Source organism: Cupressus sempervirens, chromosome 7 (genome assembly GCF_028749045.1).
Source record: "Cupressus sempervirens isolate cs-2001-9-10 chromosome 7, ASM2874904v1, whole genome shotgun sequence".
Taxonomy (NCBI): Eukaryota; Viridiplantae; Streptophyta; class Pinopsida; order Cupressales; family Cupressaceae; genus Cupressus; species Cupressus sempervirens.
This window is the reverse complement of record NC_143124.1, coordinates 252,445,538-252,451,537: the sequence shown is the minus strand read 5'-3', so window position 1 is coordinate 252,451,537 and position 6,000 is coordinate 252,445,538.

The following is a 6,000-nucleotide window of genomic DNA, read 5'->3' as shown; positions in this document are numbered from 1 at the left end:
CTTTTCAAATTTCTCATTTAATCCAATTTTTATTCTTTTAATCTTTGGTTTCAACCACCACACCAAAGTCAACAATTTCTTTACTTATTAAAGCCACACTTTTACTATCTACCTCTTCAACTCTATAGACCATCAAACTGCCTCTATGCTCATAATTTTAGACTTCTAGCATTGTTTTCCTTTTAAATGGACCACATGACCAAGGATTTATGGTCATCATTTTTATTTGATCCCTTTGTGGAATTAGAAGACCTCATCATTAGTTCTAATCTAGGACTCTTTTTCCTTTCAGATAGCTTAAAAAACTATTGCATTATCAATGTCTCATTTAGGCAATATCATGATTCATAAATCCTTTAACAACTATATTACCCCCTTAAGGGGTATTGTACCAAACTCTTCCATAAGGGTGGCCTTGACCTCCTCTTCAATATTAGAGTCCTTCCTATCAGGTTTCTTTGTCTTGATCTTCTTATACCTTGCCTCAAAATTGTCTATATTGTTCCTCCACAAAAATTGGATGGATGCTCTTGACTTAACAAAACTTTCATCATCAAAAAAATTCTTTGATTCTTACTCTACCATAGGATAAATTTCTCTTCTCTAAAATCCTTGACACTTAAGGCTAACCATGGCATGGGGGACTTTGTACGCACTCCCTCTTCTATGTTTTCTATAGTGATCAAAACATCCCTTCGGCCCCCTATCTACCTCAGTTGCTTCCTCAAGGATGCTTCATCATCTTCACAAATAGGGGTATGTGAAGGGGAATATTATTCAACCTTTGAAGAGAAGCCCTATTCTAATTTCTTCCTCTTTGCAGTAGGTGTAGTAGGTAGGCTCTACAAGAGGCATCTCTTGTAAAAGGGCATAGGTTGCACACTAATTTTTCTTGCGATCACATACCCAGCCTTTTTTTGTAATGTATATTGACTTGGGTTTATGATGGCTCTGCTAGCCAACCTCATTTCCTTCTCAATAGCCTAGTTTGGATAGGTATGAGCCAAAATTTCTTTCTTCTCATCTAGTGTTTGCATGAACCCATCAAAATTATTCATAAGCATGTTAATCTTACTACCCCAATATTTTTCATCAGCTAGGTGATCATACTTATGCTCTAACACATTAACAAATTCAAGAATTCTTCTATATAGTTTCATTTTTTCTTTCCTAACCTCTTTCTATTGCAATGAAAATTCATTCCTAATTACATATGTAGGAAAGTAAATAAAATGTTCATAGGATTTAGGCTTTGTCCTATCATTAAACATGTCATAAAATCCCTAAGGATCAATGAAGCATGGATGTGATTGGGCAATCTGATATTTATCTAAAAACTTCCCTAAATGCTTCCAACCCTGCCTAATAATGACAAAAAAATTTATCATAGTAAAAAAAGGAAAAATAGTACCTCTAGATCTGCCTAGGAGCTAATTCTCTTCAAGTCCTCCTACCTGTCATAGTAATTCTACAATTCCAAACTTTAGTAGCACTTTCCTTAGAAATCATATACTTTGAACATGATGGAAATTGAATATGGGATAACGTCTCCCTAATTTTAACTCACCTCAACCCTTCGACATGGTCCTTGGGTTTGATTAGTTGAAGGAAGGATTGAGGTATCTTTGGATTATCTCCACTGAAAAGAATCCTTAGCTTAGAAGAAAAATATCTATCAAATCTAACAATGATGGCACCATTGACATCCTAGGTCGTATCAACACTCCATAGTTAGACTGGTAGTTACTCTTCATCCTTCTCTAGCTCCAACTTTCATCTCCTTTGAGAAAAAGGAAAACCCTTTGCTCAAGTATATTCATATTAAAATTGAATACCAGTAGAAAGGTCTCTCCACTTCACCATGTTGATACCTATCAATCCATTATGGATTTTTTCTACTAAATATGTAGAAAAATCAAGAATTGAGCTCAATCCATACTACAATGTCTCAGCAATAATAAAAACTATGGACCCTTATATGTGATCTTTCTTATCCATCCCAGAAAGAATGAAGATGGAGAAATACAAATTGTATGCCCTAGGGTTAAACTAATTACTTATTAGGGGCTCCAAGGTATTTTTTGTAACTATGGGTAGATGTCCTATTTTCAAAACGTGCTCCTATAGTGGCCCTCTACTTAGGTATATCCTTTGGGCATCGTACCTATCCTATAGATTCTCTAGATAAAAAATTTCATGTAATGCATGTTTAGTGTTTAACTTGAAAAATTCCCTAATCACCTCTTGTACGACCCTATAGAGATTCTCTCCTGCGTGGACCAGACCACCCTCAGCATAGGTTCATACCTTTTTTCTATCATTTTAGGGAGGTCATCATCAAAGAAAACACCAGGAACAATTAATTTCCAATGTTGAATTACCAATCATTACTCAGAGGGGTGTCATGGTTTCTCTTAAAAAAGAATTTTCTAAACAACTCCAATCCTCCAATAGATGTCTCCACATCTCTTAGCCAATTTTTTTTATCATAAAAACTATCATAGACCCACAACTAAGGGTTTTTCAAAACTAATAATTTCCCTTTAGTTATTAATGAATAAATCCATTTTCTCTAGATAATCATCATTTACATTCCTCTTTTGATAATCTATTTTCTAATAAAAATCTCATCGGTGAGGGATCTTAAAAATTCCAACACAATTTATATAAAAATGTTCTAGAAGATACCTATACTTACCAATAAAAGTACTTATTTTAGTGAAAAATCTATTTGCAACACTACACTGCTTCAAAAAATGTAATGTGAGCTTTGGTTCTTGCTGCACTTGGAAATATTTATCGCTTTGTATCAAAAAATGAATTTAATTATACTTTTAATACAAAATTCTCCTCACATGAACTGCCATTTATCAACATTAATCATTGCAACTATCAATGTTTAGGCGGTGCAAAATTTTTGAAATCTAGTCATTGATCTAGTGAGATAAAATGGTTATGTAACCATTTTGGCAAGTTGGACATGTGTCATCTCATTGATTTCTTGATTTAGCTAATGTTCAATAATCTCTCAAATGAAAGAAATAAATGATCATTGATCTAATTTTGATCAACAATCATAGAAAATACTAAGTGTCATTTTATTTCCTTTATGAATTTGGGCTCACTAAGCCACGTGTTGAATGCTTGCATTCTCTCTTTTTCTAATCTTTGTAAAACTTCATAAAGAAATGTGATAATCATTGATCTTCAAAGATCTAATGGTTATGACAAAGGAATACATTTCCTTATGTTTTGTGTTTGTAGCTTATTGGAAATCTCCATCTAGAACCTCGTATTAAGATTAAAAAAAATTGCAATTCATTGACTGGGTCGGCCCTACCATTCCATGTGTCATTATGTCATATTCTCACTTTAGTTAATCATCATGCATCTTTAAAAAGTGAGAATTTGATAGCCATAAATCATCCAAGATCTGACAGCTTCTATAAACTAAAGCCCACGTGTCATAATTAGAATCTCTAACCAAACAGAGTGTTCTATTTGGAAAAATTATTCCAATGCATTCCTTTTTTCAGCCCATGTCCAAGTTTGGTCCCACTATGTCCATTTTTACAAGGCTTGCATTCTCCCTTTAGCTATTCTTTGTACAACTTTTAAATGTGAGAGTGGAATAGGAGTTGATGTATATTTGATCAACAACTTGGGAGATATATATATAATTTTATATCACTTGGGAAACAAGAGAGAGGCCTGCAAGGATAGGTGTTGACTCACCACTTTATCACTTTAGCTAAACTCCATACATCTTTGAAAGGAAAAAAAGAAACAATTGTTGATCTACTTTTCATCAATGATCAAGAAAATGACACTCCTTGGGTTAAGGACTTTAAATAAAACAATAGGCAAGCTAACCAAAGGAAAACCTAGGTTGAAAAGGAGTCACACGGTAGGGTAAAGTGGATTTTTTGCAAAAATATTTTAAAAGGCTAAGAAAAACTATATTTAATACAAGGTTTTCAAAGTGTTTTAGGGTTTAATTGAAAAACTTCACATGCATAATTGAAAATGCAAAAAACGTGAACCAATTTTAGAAACCTAGGGCACAAATGACATTAGGCCAATACAATTAGGGATTTTTCTAGGTCATAATCAATTAAAAGAATCACATTCCCTAATCTCAAAAGGATAACTAGATCTTTCACTATAATTTTGACAAAAAAATTTAAACATGTGGAAAAGTAAGCTAACAATACTAAGACCAAGAAATAAATTGATACTATAGTGTATTATTTATATACTTAAATCCTAAATTGAAAGATTACTCAATTTAAGACTAGAAGAAGATTAAGTAAGAATTTTTTTTGCCAAGCCTTATTGAACAGTTAGTGCAAGTCAGGCAGAAATTAGTTGAATCCATGTAAAAATCAAGAGGTGCCAAGCGAAGATGAAAAATAGTGCAAGATGAGTGAATATTAGTATCTACCAAGTAAATTTTAGTTGGTGTTGAGAATTAGTAAACTTTAGTGTATTTTGAGTGAACTAGTGCTTATCGAGTGATAGAATAGTATAGATGTTGAGTGACAACAAACAAAGTTAAATTGAAGATTTGACAAATTTGAGCCAACTAATTTGATTTCCTAAATTACTTTATTCATGTCAAAGATATCTATGATGATTTGGTGACACAAAATTCAAGGTATACCTTTTTCATGAGAATTCAAGGAAGATTCTAGAGAAATCAAATAGGAAAGTGGGTACATTCCTTGAATACTACCTAATCCTACAGAACCCTAGAATTTATGATTGCATTTAAGTGGAAAATATTTAAATTCTTTATTTAGATAGATTTTTGGTTAGAAGCAAAGGTTGTCATGTGCAAGAACCGAAGGAAGAGAAATAAACTAGGGTATTGCTTCCTTCAATGGCCAAATAGAAGAGACTATAGTTGGCATACAAAGAGAGGAGGCTTAAGGGGACAAATTCTTGAAGTATGAACAAGCTATCAGTGTTTAAGAGTATGAATTCCAAGAATAATGTAGGACTGAAACTAAGATCCTTAATCTACAATTGAGTTGTGAGCTTTTATCAGATCAAGTCCTGCTTTTACTTTCAAACAATTTTACCAATGTGGATAAAATCATTTCAATTAATGTTGAGGTAACCATAATTTGTAAATTCTTTAACAAGGTGAGATTATAATGGAATGGTCTAAATTCCTCTAACAAGGAACACTCCTAATAGGGTGATTGAAATCCTCTAACCAGGTCACATTTAACAGTGTGTATTGTAACCTTTAATAAGGTTGGGTTTTCATAGGGGAACACTTTTGAAGAGTGAGGATTATTACCATATTACTGGTGGTTTTTCTAAAATTTGGTTTCCACATAAAATCCTTGTGTCAGATGGTGTGAATGTTCTTATGGTGTTTGATTTTTACATTTTTGCAAAGTTGTTTTGACCTAGGACAATAACCAACAAAGTTTAAGTATTGTATGATCTTATGGATGCATGCATGTCAAAGTTTTATTGATATGGTTCTACAAAAAATTCAAATATTTTACTTTTACATCTATACCTTGGATAACTGATTCACCCCCCTCTTATTTATTCTAAATAATTCCAATAGATTTGACATTAATGAAAAAACAATAATTGTTTCAATTTTAGTTTCCAATATCTATACCCTTAGAGTAATCATATTTATGTTAATCTTTCAACAGGTTGATTGTGATTTATGTATAGGTTAGCATATTGTGACGTCTTAGATGGTTTTTGTTGAGGTTGGTGTCAATTCTTACCTAGATTTAAATTGTATCATGATGTTATTATGTGAATCAATCTAAGATACTAGCCTATATTGTGGCTTATAAATCATTCATTATTTCTATTATTAAATGCTTAGAATAATAGGAAAATGAGTTATGGATTAGTGTTTTATGCATATTTATCATGTAATTTTGGTAGACTTACACAATAATGAATAATAATTATTTAAATAAAATCAATTAGATATTTTTGTATGCAATTATGTTTCCTTGT